Here is a 16,705-nt window from a genome sequence, read left to right on the forward strand (position 1 = left end):
GAGTATAAAGCTCCAACTTGCTCATCTAGAAAATGGGAATCTTATCTATTGTGCCTGCTTATGTAATAAACTGGTTTATTATACAATCCAGATGGAATGACTAGTAGATGCCTCAATATCTGTTATTCCTTGTTTATACACTTATATTTTGCATAAAATAAGTACAGGCTGTATTCCATGAAAGGGATCTATTCAAACCTGTCTTTGAGTCATTGCATCTTGTCTTCTCTTTGCCATACTATATGTAAATAAAAGCAGGTAAAAGTTACTGTATATTTGTTGCAAAATTACACACCAGCTATCTTGTGCTGAGAGAGATGTCTGGAGGCTTTAATTCTACAGGAGGCACTAGCAGATGGGAATCCAAGTTTCAGTGCCATTTCAGAAACACCTAAGGCCCCAGGGCTGGAAAGTTCTGTGATTGCCCGACTCATCCCTTGTTATCTTTCCTAGAGTCATATTTTCAAAGTTCTTTTAGAGCTTTTCCCCCAAAATAACAAAGTAAAACTACACCAAAAATCATGTATGCCCCGACTCATCCTCATTATCTTTCCTAGAGTCATATTTTCAAAGTTCTTTTAGAGCTTTTCCCCCAAAATAACAAAGTAAAACTACACCAAAAATCATGTATGCCCCGACTCATCCTCATTATCTTTCCTAGAGTCATATTTTCAAAGTTCTTTTAGAGCTTTTCCCCCAAAATAACAAAGTAAAACTACACCAAAAATCATGTATGCCCTCTTTTAAAATTTAGTTGGATTTCCAAAATAGAAATACAGTAGGTCCTCGGGTTACGTGGGAAATCCGTTCCTACGACGACGTAACACGATTTTCGCTGTAAGTCAGAACCCAACTACATGAGCACCTACGTCACTCACAAGGAGCACATACACAGCAGTAATGAAGTGAAACAGTAAAAAACATTTTAAAAGAAAGATAACAATTCCTGACCTTTCCTTGTGGTAAATAAATAATAAAAAACATAAAGCACATAAACACATACGTCGAAATGAGGGAACTTTTTTTTTATATAAGTAAATGGGAGAGGGACGTAACCACAAAATGACGTACGTCGAGTCCGATGTAACCCGAGGACTGCCTGTAGGTGGGTTTCCAAAAGGAACTCTATCTGCATTTCTACCTACCAGGCTCTTCTTTTCTCTTTAACTTAGGTCTTGTTTTGTATGTTTTCTCTTCCTCCTCTCTTGCCTTGTCTCTGGCTAATATAATAGTTACTTGTCTCATGTAATCTACCAGACAGAAGGCAAAGAAGGGTCTTCCATTTCCTTCTTTATATATAGTAGAGGCCTGATGCACGAATTTCGTGCAAGGGGCATGGCCCTCCCAGCTGCGGCGGCTTGCCTCAGCCCTCACAGCCCCTGCTTCATCCGGAAGGTCATCCAGAAGGTCATTCGGCTGTCTGGTCTAATTACCATATTACACCTTTATTATTATAGATATATTTTAAATTGATTTCAGAGAGGAAGGGAAAGGGAGACAGAAATATCAATGATGAGAGAGAATTGTTGATCGGCTGCCTCCTGCATGCCCCCTCCTGCATGTGCCCTGACTGGGAATTGAACTGTGACCTCCTGGTTCATAGGTCGACACTCAACCCCTGAGCCACGCCTGCCAGGCTTTTTTTTCTTTTCCTTTTCTTTTTTTAATATAAGGGTCTTCCTTTTGCAAGTTCATCTGACTCTGATAGTTGGCATCTCCTAAACCACGTGGTGCAGGTTTCCCAGCACAAACTGTTTTCTGCCATGGAGCTCTGGTCTTTCCGTGCTGGGGATACAGCAGTAAACGAAGATTTGCCTTCATGGAGCTTACATTCTGGTGGGGAAAACCCAACAAGCAATCAGCACATGTCTAATAAAGTATCAGGTAGTGATTTGTGTTATGAGGGAAAAAGGGAAAACTGAAGGATAGAGGATGATGGTTTGTGGGGGCAGGTTTGGGTAGGTGGGTCAGTTCTAGATAAGATCATTTGAAGGCTTTCCTAAGAAAGTGATCATTGAACACAGATTTGAATGAAGTAAGGGAACACAAAGATATCTTTGCTCTCAAAATGGGAAGAACAAAGGCTACACAATTAAGTTACAGTGTATTGTGACATTTGGCAGAGTAGAGGAATATGTCAGCAGTAAATGGGAATGATATAGCGAGGTACTCCCAAGAACTTCAAGTGGGAGAGGTACATTTCCCCACTGTAGTAGACAGCTGTTTTTGTAATCCAATCAAGCTCCTCAAGGAGGACGGCTCCTTCCCTACTCTCAGCCCATATGTTTGTGGTGGAGTTGACTTCACCGTGAACTCTAGGGGTCATCCTGTGACCCCAGGCAGGGGCAGTTAAAACATCACATTCCTCCAGGTACAGTGGTCGGTTACAGAATACGCCCATGAGGTAATCAGAGTCAATGAGATGTAATGCTCTTGTGAGAACAGTTGGGAGAGAGGCAGCCACATGTTTTAGCTGTACTTGAGCCCAGAGAGATAGCTGCGGTCATCTTGCACCACAAGGGAAAAGACAGTCTGTCTGAGTGGAACCAATAAGGACAGATGGACAGAGAGAAGCAGGGTTTGAGTCTAGCACCCTGCCTGCAGCCAGACTTTTCCATTACATGCGCCAATAAGGTACCTTTCCTTGAGCTGAGATGGACTGCTTAGCTATAAAATCAACTTATTATACATACTGGCTTCCATTGAGTAAGTCACTTCAAAGCATTTCATTTGATTGTTCTGAAGTCTTGACTTTTCAGGGGGTTGGTCCAGCAGGAGGCCACATGCACACTGGCTAAGAGCACAGGCCTCAGAGCCAGGCACAGGAGCTGATTGCTAGTTTCTTAACCTCTGAGCTTCAGTTTCTTCATCTGTTAGATGCAGGCAATAATAATGTCCATGTATTTTTTTTCTTATCTGGGAGCAGATTTGTGAGCACAAAAGACTATTTACACCCTAACCAGTTTGGCTCAGTGGATAGTGCATCTGCCTGCAGACTGAAGGGTCCCAGGTTTGATTCCGGTCAAGGGCATATGCCTATGTTTCAAGCTCGATCCCCAGTAGGGGATGTGCAGGAGGCAGCCGATCAATGATTCTTTCTTATCATTGATGTTTCTATCTCTCTCTCCCTCTCCCTCCCTGAAACCAATAAAATGTGTGTGTGTGTATATATATATATATATATATATATATATATATATATATATATAGACTATTTACAGCATCTTGGGCTTTAAATTAATATTAAATTTTCCATCTACACGCTCAAAACCTTGGTTTTATTTAAGTCTTATAAGTTCAATTTCAAGTATACTATTTCTAAATTGCTTATATTTATATAAAAATAATAATTAGGTTTAAGGGGATATTTTATTGAAGTTAGTAATACTTCAGGTAGTAATTCAGGTAGAACAATCTAAACTCTGTTAAATAATTAATCCCACTTTTAAACTTATAAAATATAATTTTATTAAGCATTTTAAACTGAATTTGTAAATTTCATATATTCTCTTTTTATTTTACATCCTTCATATGCCTAATCAATCAACTTTCATCCCTAATGAGCAAATCCTTTCCAGGTACTTAATAAAAAATTGTTATATATATAAAACATATCAATCTAGCAGATCTACTTGTCAAATATGCCAATACTATTTACAAACTTAATTAAATTTTCTTACACCTCATAAGTCTAACCTATCAAATTAGGCTAATCTACCAAATTCTTCAATATATCATGTTATTTCAAAAGTACACTTTAAGTACCACACACACACTTATTTCAAACCCATAAATATTAATAGGATAGGTTTGATTTCCTTATCACCTCTAAATTTAATTCTAAGCCTTTCTAGTTTTGAAAAACCACTTAACTCACTGAGAAAGAAGTTCTAGCATCTCCAGGGAGTTCAGATTACTGGGTCAATTCACAACCATGATAGAGTTACCATCCACGGCGGCCACATTGAGGTGACTGGCTCAACAATTCATAGTTACCTGCTCAGGAAGGCTGAGGTTGACATCTTTAAAAAGTTGAGGCTATTGGGTTGACAATTTATCAGCCAATAAGGTCATTATCAGTCAGAGATTTGACACTGGGGAGCAGCACCTGAGCTTTGCAGGCTTCCAGGTGAGTCTACCTGAGCCTCGGGTGGATACAGTGACCCCTTGTTATAGTCACCATAACAACAGGGGACTTCTAGTCCATATCCTTCTCCTGGGTTCAAATTACACCCTTCTGCAATTCATCTGATCAGCATTTCAGCCTCACCCAGGGTGCAAGAAAGGAAACTTCTCTCACAGAATTTGAGTGGATGCGTACGCTCTTTTATGATATTTTTAAGCTACTGAGAGGGCTGTTCATCCTTCTTCCGAGATTCTGATGTCATCGGTCTGGGTGCAGCCTAGGCATCAGGATTTTTCAAAGCTCTCCAAGTAATTCTAATATGCAGCCAAGGTTGAGAACCACTGTTAGGCCTTCTCTAGCTTTAAAGACATATTAATTTTCTTCCTTTTGGTCTGTTCTTTTTTGGACCAAGTTAAGAAATATTTTCCTATCTTGCAGTCACAAAGATAATCTTCCATGTTGCGTTTTCTAATACTTTTCCATTTGTATTATGGTTTTAATCCTCTAGGAATAGACTGTTATATTGTAAGATAGGGATCCCATTTTATTTTCTTCCGAATAGGTAACCAATTTCCCAAACACCATTTATTTCAGAAAGTCTGTGTCTTTTTCTTTTTAATTTTTTACTTTGAAATAATTTTAGATTCATGGGTAGTTTTGGGAGTGTTTTGGCCATGATTTCTTTAAATAAGTTCTCTTTCCTTTTCTCAATTTTTTGTTCTTCTGGAACTTCCATAATGCATATATAGGCATTCTTTGCTTTATGGCACTTGCTTCATTGCCTTCACAGATGTTGCTTTTTTTTTTACAAATTAAAGGCAAGACACTCCACCAGCAAAAAATATTATGACTCACTTTATTGCAATATTCACATTATTGTTGTGGTCTGGAACCAAACCCACAATATCTCTGAGGTATGCCTGTGTTGGTCTGTTTTATGGTATTCTATAAGTATCTTGGGCTATCTTCACTCTTCTTAATTCTTTTTGCTTGTTTGTTTCTTTGTTTCTTTGACTCAATAACATAAAATAATCTGTCTTAGAGTTTGCAATTATTTCTTCTGTTTGATCAAATGTGCTGTTGAACCTGTCTAATAAATTTTTCATTTCAGTGATTGTATTCTTCAGCTCCATGATTTCTGTTTGGTTCTTTCTCTATAGCTTCTCTTTGTTGACATTCTCATTTTGTTCAGACATCATTTTTCTGATTTTTTAATACACTGGCTTGAGGCAGGGGAAGACCTTTAATAATCAGCTGGCTGGCCCTAACCAGTTTGGCTCAGTGGCTAGAGCGTCGGCCTGCAAACTGAAGGGTCCCGGGTTCGATTCCGGTCAAGGGCATGTACCTTGGTTGCAGGCACATCCCCGGTGGGTGGTGAGCAGGAGGCAGCTGATCGATGTTTCTCTCTCATCGATGTTTCTAACTCTCTATCCCTCTCCCTTCCTCTCTGTAAAAAATCAATAAAATATATTTTTTAAACAAATAAATAAATAGAACAACTAACTTTTATTAAAAATAATAATAATAATCAGCTGGCTGGAGATTCTGGGGACCTCGCCAAACTTTTTTGGTAGATGTGACTTCTCCCAGCTTGTGAGGCTGTTTTCCCATTAGGTTGCCGCTTTCTTTTTCAGGTTTCTTTTTCATGGTTCTTGCTCCCTCTGGTGTCTGTTTGTGGTACTGCACATTGTGGACACAAAACAAGTCTCTACAAACTCAAGATGATTGAAATCATAACAAGAACCTTCTTAGACCATAATGAAATGAAATTATAAATCAAATACAGTAAAAACACTCAAAAACATTGAAAAACATGGAGGTGAACTAGCATGTTATTAAACAATTAATGGGTTACAATGAGGTCAAGAAAGAAATAAAAAACTTCCTGTAATTAGAGTCAATCATTCCTGACAGTATAGTCATGTTTTCAGAGCCATTATTAATGTTCATGTACAGGATTTTTGTTTGTTTGTTTGTGGAAACATAACTTTTCATTTCTTTTGGGAGTGGAACTGCTAAGTCTTATAGTATATTTAAATTTATAGGAAACTGCCTATTTTCCAAAGTGTCTGTACCACAGCAAAGGGAATATAGTCAATAATCCTATATAATAAAAAGCTAATATGCAAATGATCATCATGCCTTCATGCCATCTCGCCATAACAGCTCAGACACTCAACACTAGGGAGAGAGGAATGGGGACCAGCCAGGCTGCGGCCTGGGAGAGGGACAAGCTGACCGCCCTGTGGTCCCGGGCGCCAGCAGTTGCGCCTGCACCTGTGGCCCAGGAGAGGGACAATCCACACACCCCACAGTCCCCATGGTCCCAGGCGACAGCGCCTATGGCTGTGGCCCAGGAGAGGGAGGGAATCCTGGGTCCTGGGTGCAGAGTGAGGCAGAGGCAGTTAGGGGCGATCAGGCCAGCAGGGGAGTAGTTATGGGCAATCAGGCAGGCAGGCAGAGGTGGTTAGGGGTGATCAGGCAGGTAGAGGTGGTTAGGGGCAATCAGGCAGGCAGGCAGAGAGGTTAGGGGTGATCAGGCAGACAGGCAGGCAGGAAAGCGATTAGGAGCCAGCAGTCCCAGATTGTGAGAGGCAGTCGGACATCCCCCAAGGGGTCCTGGATTGGAGAGGGTGCAGGCCGGGCTGAGGGACACCCCTCCCCCAATGCATGAATTTCGTGCACCGGGCCTCTAGTCCTATCCTATATAATAAAAGGGTAATATGCAAATTGACCCTAATGATGGAATGACCGGTCACTATGATGCGCACTGACCACCAGGGGGCAGACACTCAATGTAGGAGCTGCCTCCTGGTGGTCAGTGTGCTCCCACAGCGGGGAGCTCGGCTCAGCTACAAGCCAGGCTAACAGCTGCAAGCACAGCGGTGGTGGTGGGAACCTCTCCAGTCTCCTCAGCTGCACTAAGGATGTCCAACTGCAGCTGTGGGATTAGGCTGCTTTTGTTTCTGATTTTAATTATTTGGGTCCTATCTCTTTGTTTCTTGATGAGTCTGGCTAAAGGTTCATCAACCTTGTTTATCTTTCCAAGAATCAGCTCATGGTTTCATTTATCTTTTGTATTGTTTTTTGTGTTTTTGGTTTTTTTTGTCTCTATGTCATTTATTTCTGCTCTAATCTTTATTATTTCATCCTTTTAGTTACTTTGGGCTTTATTGTTGTTGTTGTCTTTCTAATCCTTTAAATTGTAGAGTTAAATAGTTTATTAATTTTTCTTGTTTTTTGTGGTAGGCCTGTAATGCTATGAACTTCCCTCTGAGGATCCCATGGGAAGTGGACCTAAGCTGGCAGGTGGCCATCCCTTAAGGGCTCCTGGGCTGCCAGAGGGATATCTGACTGCCAGCTTAGGCACGATCCCACAGGGAGTGGACCTAAGCTGGCAGGTGAACATCCCCTGAGGGGTCCCAGACTGCAAGAGGGCGCAGGCCAGGCTGAGGGACCCCCCACCCCCAAGTGCATGAATTTTCATGCACTAGGCCTCTAGTATTGTAATAACTATGTGTGGTGTGGGATGGGTGCTAAACTTATCAGGGTGATCACTTAGTAAGGTATATAAATGTCTAATCACTATGTTGTACACCTGAAACTAATATAATATTGTAGGTCAACTGTATTTAGAAAATAAATTAATTTTTAAAAGAAAAAAATAAAAAGAGAAATAAAAAACTTCCTGAAAACAAATGAAAATGAACACACAACAACCCAAAACCTCTGGAACGCAGCAAAAGCAATCCTGAGAGGGACGTTCATAGCATTACAGGCCTACCACAAAAAAATAAAGTAAAAATAAATAATAAACTATTTAACTCTACAATTTAAAGGATTAGAAAGAAAACAACAACAAAAGCCCAGAATAACTAGAAGGATGAAATAATAAAGATTAGAGCAGAAATAAATGACATAGAGACTAAAAAAAACCCACAATACAAAAGATAAATGAAACCAAGAGCTGGTTCTTGGAAAGATAAACAAGGTTGATGAACATTTAGCCAGACTCATCAAGAAACAAAGAGAGCCGAAACCGGTTAGGCTCAGTGGATAGAGCGTTGGCCTGCGGACTGAAGGGTCCTGGGTTCGATTCCGGTCAAGGGCATGTACATTGGTTGTGGGCACATCCCAGTGGGAGGTGTGCAGGAGGCAGCTGATCGATGTTTCTCTCTCATCGATGTTTCTAGCTCTCTATCCCTCACCCTTCCTCTCTGTAAAATATCAATAAAATATATTTTTTTAAAAAAAGAAACAAAGAGAGAGGACCCAAATAATTAAAATCAGAAATAAAAGCGGTGAAGTAACAACTGACATCACAGAAATACAAAGGATTGTAAGAAAACACAATGAAAAACTATATGCCAACAAGCTGGACAATGTGGATGAAATAGACAAATTCCTAGAAAAATACAATCTCCCAAAACTGAATCAGGAAGAATCAGAAAACAATAGGCCAATAGCAATTGAGGAAATTGAAGCAATAATTGTATCTAATAAAGAGGGAATATGCTAATTGACCATCACTCCATCACAAAGATGGCTGCACCCACAGCTGAGGCCAAGTTCCCATAAGGAGCCTTAACGAGCAATCAGCAGAGACTTGAGGCTACACCCTCCCCTGCCCCCATGGGGTTTGACAGGGGACTTCAGGCTGCACCCCCCACCCAGCAGGTCTTGACAGGGGACCTCAAGGTGCGCTTCCCGTCCTGGTGCTGGGCTAGGGGACCTCAGGCCGCACCCCCCACCAGGTGGGGCTTGACAGGGGACTTCAGGCTGCACCCCCCACATGGCGGGGCTTGACGGGGGACCTCAAGGTACGCTTCCTGTCCTGATGCTGGGCTAGAGGACCTCAAGCTGCTCCCCTCACCCCCCAGCGCCAGGCTGGGGGACCTCAGGCCGCGCCCCCCACCAGGTGGGGCTTGACAGGGCACCTCAGGCCATGCCCCCACCCACACCGGGCCAGGGGACCTAAGGCTGCACCCCCCTGCCTAGCTGGGCTTGACAGGGGACCTCAGACCATGCCCCCCACCCAGCGGGGCTTGACAGGGGATCTCAGGCCGTGTCCCCCACCTGGTGGGGCTTGACAGAGGACCTCAAGGCATGCCCCCCGCCCCAGTCTGGGCTGGGGGACCTCAGGCCATGCCCCCCATCCTGGTGCTGGGTCAGGGGACCTGAGGCTACGCCCCCTGCCCGGCAGGGCTTGACAAGGATGGGACTGGCCGGGTCTGGATATAGCCCAATGGTGGGGAGGGGGCGGTCGGGTCTGGGTCTCACGTGATTTTGAGGTGCATGTGGGTGGGCGGGGACTTGACTCTGGGTCCCGTGGTGAGCCCCAGACTCTGACAGGAGGAAGGTTTTCATATACATTTTACTAATTTTCTTTCATCTCTGACACTTCTATTATAGAGAAAGGGCAAATAGCAATATTAAATTATTTCCTCTAATTAATCCCCTTTTAATGTGCACGAATTTCATGCACCAAGTCACTAGTAAATAAATAAAAACTCCCAGTAAACAAAAGCCCTGGTCCAGATGGCTTCACAGAGGAGTTTTATCAAACAATCAAAGAAGAACTAACACCTATACTCCTTAAACTATTCCAAAAAATCCAAGAGGAAGGAACACTTACAAGCTCTTTTTATGAGCTCAGCATCATCCTAATTCAAAAACCAGATAAAGACATTACAAAGAAAGAGAATTACAGGCCAATATCCCTGATGAACATAGATGCTAAAATCCTCAACAAAATATTAGCAAATTGGATACAGCAATATAATAAAAAGATCATACACCATGACCAAGTGAGATTCATTCCAGGCATGTAAGGCTGTTACAATATTAACAAATCAATAAACATGATACATAACATAAACAAATTGAAAGACAAAAATTACATGATCATATCAATAGATGCAGAAAAAGCATTCAACAAAATCCAACACCCATTTTTTATAAAAACTCTCAGCAAAGTGGGAACAGAAGGATCATAACTCAACATAATAAAGGCCATATATGACAAACCTACAACCAACATCATACTCAGTGGGCAAAAATTAAAACCATTTCCCCTAAGAACAGAAACAAGACAGGTATATCTGCTTTCACCACCCTTATTCAACATAAAAGGCATTCAAATTGGAAAGGAGAAAATAAAACTCTCATTATTCACAATGATATGATATTATACATAGAAAACCCTAAAGACTCCACCAAAAAACTACTAGATTTAATAAAGGAATTCAGCAATGTAGTAAGATATGAAATTAATACCCAGAAATCGATGGCATTTTTATACACCAATAATGAATTCTCAGAAAGAGAAACTAAATAAATAATCCCATTTACCACAGCAACAAAAAATCCTATATAATAAAGAGCTAATATGCTAATTAGACCTAACAGCAGACCGACCATCCAGACGACCTTCCAGATGAAACCGGGGCTGTGAGGGCAGAGGCAGCAGCCAGGGCAGCTGCGAAGGCCTATCCTTGCATGAATTTTGTGCATCAGGCCTCTAGTATTAAGATAACTTGGAATAAACTTAACCAATGAGGTAAAAGACTCCTGTGATCAGAAAACTACAGACGTTGAAAAAAGAGATAGAGGAAGATATAAACAAGTGGAAGAATATATCATGTTCATGCATTGGTATAATTAACTTCATTAAAATGTCCTTACTACCCAAAGCAATCTACAGATTCAATGCAATCCCTATTAAATTACCAACAGTATATTTCACAGATCTAGAACAAATACTCCAAAAATTTATATGGAACCAAAAAAGACCCTGAATAGCTGCAAAAATCTTGAGAAAGAGAAACCAAGTTGGAGGTCTCACAATACCAGATATCAAGTTATACTACAAAGCCACTGTTCTCAAAACAGCCTGGTACTGGCACAAGAACAGACAGACATATAGATCAATGGAACAGAACAGAGACCCCAGAAATCAACCCAAGCCATTATGCTCAATTAATATTTCACAAAGGAGACAAGAACATACAATGACTCAAGATAGTCTCTTCAATAAATGATGTTGGGAAAATTGGACAGATATATGCCAAAAAAAATGAAACTAGATCACCAACTTACACCATACACAAAAATAAACTCAAAATGGATAAAAGGCTTAAATGTAAGATGTGAAATCATAAAAATCCTAGAAGAAACCATAGGCAGCAAAATCTCAGGCATCTTTCGTAGCAATGTTTGAAGACGCATCTCCTAGGGCAAAGGAAACTAAGGAGAAAATAAATAAATGGGACTACATCAAAATAAAAAGCTTCTGCACAGCAAAAAACAAAAAACAAAAACCGTCAACAAAATGAAAAGGGAGCCCACTGTATGGGAGAACATATTTGGCAATGATACATCTGATAAAGGGTTAATATCCAAAATATATAAGGAACTCATACAATTTAACAAAAAGAAGACAAATAATCCAATTAAAAATGGGCAAAGGACCTAAATAGACACTTCTCCAAAGTGGACATATAGGTGGCCAAGAGACATATAAAAAAGTTCTCAAAGTCACTGATCATCAGAGAGATGCAAATTAAAACGACAATAAGGTGTCACCTCACACCTCTCATAATGGCTACCATCAACAAATCAATAAATGACAAGTGCTGGCAAGGATATGGAGAAAAGGGAATCCTAGTACACCGCTGGTGGGAATGCAAACTGGTGCTGCCATTATGAAAAATAATATGGAGTTTCCTCAAAAAATTAAATAAGGAACTGTCAGTTGACCCAGTGATCCCAGTTCTAGGAATATATCCTAAGAAACCCAAAATACCAATCAGAAAGAATATATGCACCCCTATGTTTATAGCAGTGCAATTTACAATAGCTAAGAACTGGAAACAGCCCAAGTGCCCATCAGTAGATGCGTGAATAAAAAAGCTGTGGTACATTTACACCATGGAATACTATGCAACAGTAAAAAAGAAGGATATCTTACCCTTTGAGACAGCATGGAGGGACCTGGTGAGTATTATGCTAAGCGAAATAAGCCAGTCAGAGAAAGATAAGTATCACATGATCTCACTCATATGTGGAATCTAATGAACAAAATAAACTGATGAACAAAATAGGTCCAGAGACATAGAAGCATGGAACAGACTGTCGAATCTCAGAGGGAAGGTGAGGGTGGATGGATGGGTAGGAAGAGATTAACCTAAGACCTTCTATGCAAAGATGCATAACCCATGGACACAGACAAGAGGGTGGTGGAGGCCTGGGGCCGGGGGGCAAGCTATAAGGAATCAATGGGAGAAAAAAGGGGACATATGTAATACTTTCAACAAAAAAGATTTTAAAATAAATAAATAAATAATAATCTATCAGCTTCATACCTGCCTTGAGTATTTGAATGTCACTGGGCAAAACCACGCTTTAGGTAGTTTGGTACCATTCTTCATGATCACCAACATTAACTGTGCCTTCAACACTGCCAATGACACTGTTGTAATTTAACCTAATTATTAATAACAGGAAAGGAGCAAAGGGACGGCCAGGTATAGGCATGAAATTTAGGCAGCTTCACCAGGAAACTACAACTTTACACTCCCCAGGGGTCCAACAAAGGGAAGGTGGACACATGCCCAGTAAAGTTGGGGGGACTAGCAAAGGTGCTTTCTATTAACCATACCTGGGGACAGAGATGGTTGGCCAGAATGGGTGTGGCCACTGCAAGTGCATGGAAATTTGGGATATTTAATCCCCTGAATAAAGGAATTAACCCTCTTATTGCTCTTGTCCTTTCGGGACCCTTGGAACTATTGTTACTTGGGGTGTGCTCTCCTGCATTTGCCTACATGGCCCACAGCCATGTGGATACCCCCACACACACACACATACACAATGAACTAATGGACTGCAACCCAGGCCCAATATGGAAAGGAAACTCTTGAGACTGGCTTTGCTTCTAGCTGTACTGAAACCTCAGCTACATTTCTTCTATGACTGGACTAAGAGAAATGGGACCTTGGAAACCCAGGGATGGAATTCCACACAAATAAAAATCACTCATTCTCCCATGCAAGTCTCAGAAAATTCACTGGGGAAAAGGACCCCCCACTTTGTCCAATATCACCAGCATCTTACCTTATTTTCTAAATCAGCTTTGCTCACTCTTGCAATAAGTTCATATTCCCTTGTTCTTCCTATTCATTCTCATCCTAATCCCCTTTTGCTCTCATGACTTGCTGCTTTATAAAGAAAACTAGAGGCCTGGTGCACGAATTCGTGCACATTGAAAGTAAATTAATTAGAAGGTGACCAGCAGGATGGGACTGGGTGAGACAAGTCAGACACGCCCTGGAGCCAACTTCCCATGGTCCCTCCAGCTGGCTGTACCTGGGGCAGTGCTGGGGCTTGAAGGTTGTCTGCGAAGTGAGCGGGGTCCCTCTGGCAGGTGGGGTCCCTTGGCCTGGCTTGTGGGGATCAGGCCAAAACCAGTAGTCTGACATCCCCCGAGGGGTCCCAGGGTGCAAGAGGGCACTCTGCAAAGTTGCTGTCACTCAGCAGCTCCTGCATTGAGCGTCTGTCCCCTGGTGGTCAGTGCGTGTCATAGCTACTGGCCAGTCGGCCAGTCAGCCAGTCAGCCGGTTGCTTAGGCTTTTATATATATAGATAGGAAGCCTTGAAAAGAAGGCTTCAGCATCTTTCCAAAACCAGATCTACACATCTGCTTGACCAGCACCATCCTCTCCTTTCTCTCTGTTTCAATGCAGGGGAGAAGTTTCCATTCTTTGATAAGTCAATCTCCCTTCTTTCACTTGCATTTTTAACTTCTCCAGATATTTTTATCTGTTAAATATGCTCAAGATTTCTCAAATAAGAAAGTATCTTGAGCCCACATCCAAATTTCCCAGATAAAATATAGGACTCACAGTTAAATTTGAATTTTAGAGCAACAAAAAATTATTTTATAGAATAAGCATGCCCTGAATATATGCACAAATAATTTTTTGTTGAGGGTATGCCCACAATATTTCATTAGACATACTAAAAACCATTCACAGTGTACCTGAAATTCAATGTAACTGGGTCTCCTATATTGTTATTTGCTAAATCTAGCAAATCCTTTTGCATCCAGCCACCATTTTATTTAAATCTTTACTTAAATCTTCAGTGCCAAGTTCTTCAAAAGAGGTGTTTAAATGCAATACTTTTATTTCCTCCCTTACTAGGTATTTCTTCACCCTATTCCAACCTGATTTAAAAATTAAAAAAGTATGTTGGGCTCAGTGGCATCAGAGTATTGTGGCTCTCCGTCAGTCCCAAATCAGGTAAGATAGAAACCAATTTCTCAAGCCGCCTTCTGAAAAGCCAGAACGTTGGGTATATGTTCCATCCACTGTTCTCCTCCCAACTCTGAACCCCTGCCACCAACCCAAGAACAACCTGAGCTGAGTGGTGCTGGCTTGTGGATTTGTGGAGTTCTCATAAAGGTATTTTGGCCCATATATTGGTGTTAAGTCAGTGTCTCTGTTGGACAGTGAAGGCTAGGACTTCCTATTCTGCCATCTTGTTGAGATCACTGCCTCATCTCTTTCTCGTAATGTGATATTTCATTTTATCTAAAACAGCATTAATTATTGAACACATTCCAACTTGGGGTATGTTAAAAATGAGGGGAAATGACCAATGGTAACAGTAAGACACCATATACAGTAAAATGCACCAGTCTTATTATGAGAGAAACCAACCTCTCAGTATTAGGGTGAACGGTTAGGGTGCTGTAAAAAAGGAGACCCAAGAAAGCAGTGGCTTGGAGTACAGAAAGAAGTGTATTTCTCTCTCACTGACAGCTGTGAGGTGAGAGTCCAGGTGAGTAGAGTAAGGTAGTCACATGCTAGATTCAGAACCCAGTTCCTTTAATCCTGTTGCTCTGCATCCACGAGGGTGCAATATCTGACATACTTAAAATGATTCACTGTTTATCTGAAATTCAAATTTAACTGCGTCTCCTGTGCTTTATCTGGCGAGTCTACAGTAGAACATTGTATAGTCTACAACCAGCAAAGCTGGGTTCCTGCAGATTACAGCTGGTGAAAGGTGGAAAGAAAATGAGGTGAAGGCATACCAGCTCTCCTGAGGTCTAAGTCCAGAAGTGTCACATACAATTCTGCTCATTTTCCATTAGCAAGAAATTAAATCACATGATTATGCCTAACTGCAAAGGAGGCTGGGAAATGGTTAGTTAAATGCCCCCCGCAAAAAAAAAAAAAAAAAAAAAATGGGTGAGAGGATTACCAGCAGTCTTCACCATAAGAACCCTCTGGATTGATTTTCTATGTCCTTTATTTCTTCTTTTCATATCTGTGTGTTTTTGCTTACATTTTAGGGGCTTTTTTTTTTTTAAATAAATCTTTATTCAGATTAGTACAATTGTTTCTCCTTTTTCCCCCCATAGCTCCCCTCCACCCGGTTCCCACCCTACCTTCTGCCTTTACCTCCCCAGGGGCTTTTCTTGATTTTATCTTCCAAGTGGTCTCTTGAATATCTTATTTTAGCTACCATGTTTAATTTCCAAAAGCTATTGCTTATTTTCCAATTATTTCTTTCCACTAGCAACCTTTCTTGCTTTATGGAGGTAATATCTTTTCAGATCTTTCTGAGGATATAATTAGAATTTTTAAAGATTCTACTGTGCCATTATTTTCTGTTTTCTAGAGTCACTTATTCTGTTTATCTTCTCTCTCTCCTTCCTTCCCTCCTTCCCTTCTTCCCTCCCTCTCTCATGCTTCTAGCTATCTTCGTAATTCTGGTGCTCCTGGTTGCCTGTTTGTGAAATAAAAAACTTGATTAACTTTAGTAATTGAGTTGGTTTTCTCTTTTGCTGTATGTTTCCTCTGTTGCTGTATCTGTTTCCCTGATACAGTCACCCTCTTGAATAGGAAGAATGAGTATAGTTTTATGGCAGGCTTGACTATAGGGTGGATGATTGTTGGGGGAGGGTTTGTAAATGTCAGAATGACAAAAGTTTTATTCTGGTATGCTAACACCACACAAAAACACACTAGATTTTTCCTAGAGATTTATTAGATTTATATAGAACGACCCCTCTGGGTTCTTGCTACATGTGCATGTGTGCACACGTGCACACGTGTGTGTTGTTTGTCTGGAGGTAAGTGCCAGTGACCCTCCATTCTGGAGATAAGAGGGGGTGACTGGTACAAGCTTCTGCATAGACAGACCTACAAACTCCCAAGTTTTTAGGTCCACTTTTCACCTGTCCTCAGTACTTGCTAATTATAAAATCAGAGCCTCTCTGGAATTTTGCCAGAAAGACTGGGTCTCACTTCCATTGCCCACTTCTGGGCTATGGCTTCCTTCAGTCTGTTAAGCCATCATTGTATGTCATCCACTTCTAGAAATTTGTTGATGTCTTTGCACCTGCCACCCTTCTTCCCTGCCATTCTGTTGTTTTAGAGGGGTTATTAGGAGAAAGGGGAGAAAATCACTTGAGTTTAGACTACTGTCTTAAACCTTTAATGTTTACATGCTTTGCAAATCTCTGAAGGTATTTATTTTTGCAACTGCTTTATGGGGTGGAACAAGCTG

Source organism: Plecotus auritus (assembly GCF_963455305.1).
Source record: "Plecotus auritus genome assembly, chromosome: 2".
NCBI classification, from domain to species: domain Eukaryota; kingdom Metazoa; phylum Chordata; class Mammalia; order Chiroptera; family Vespertilionidae; genus Plecotus; species Plecotus auritus.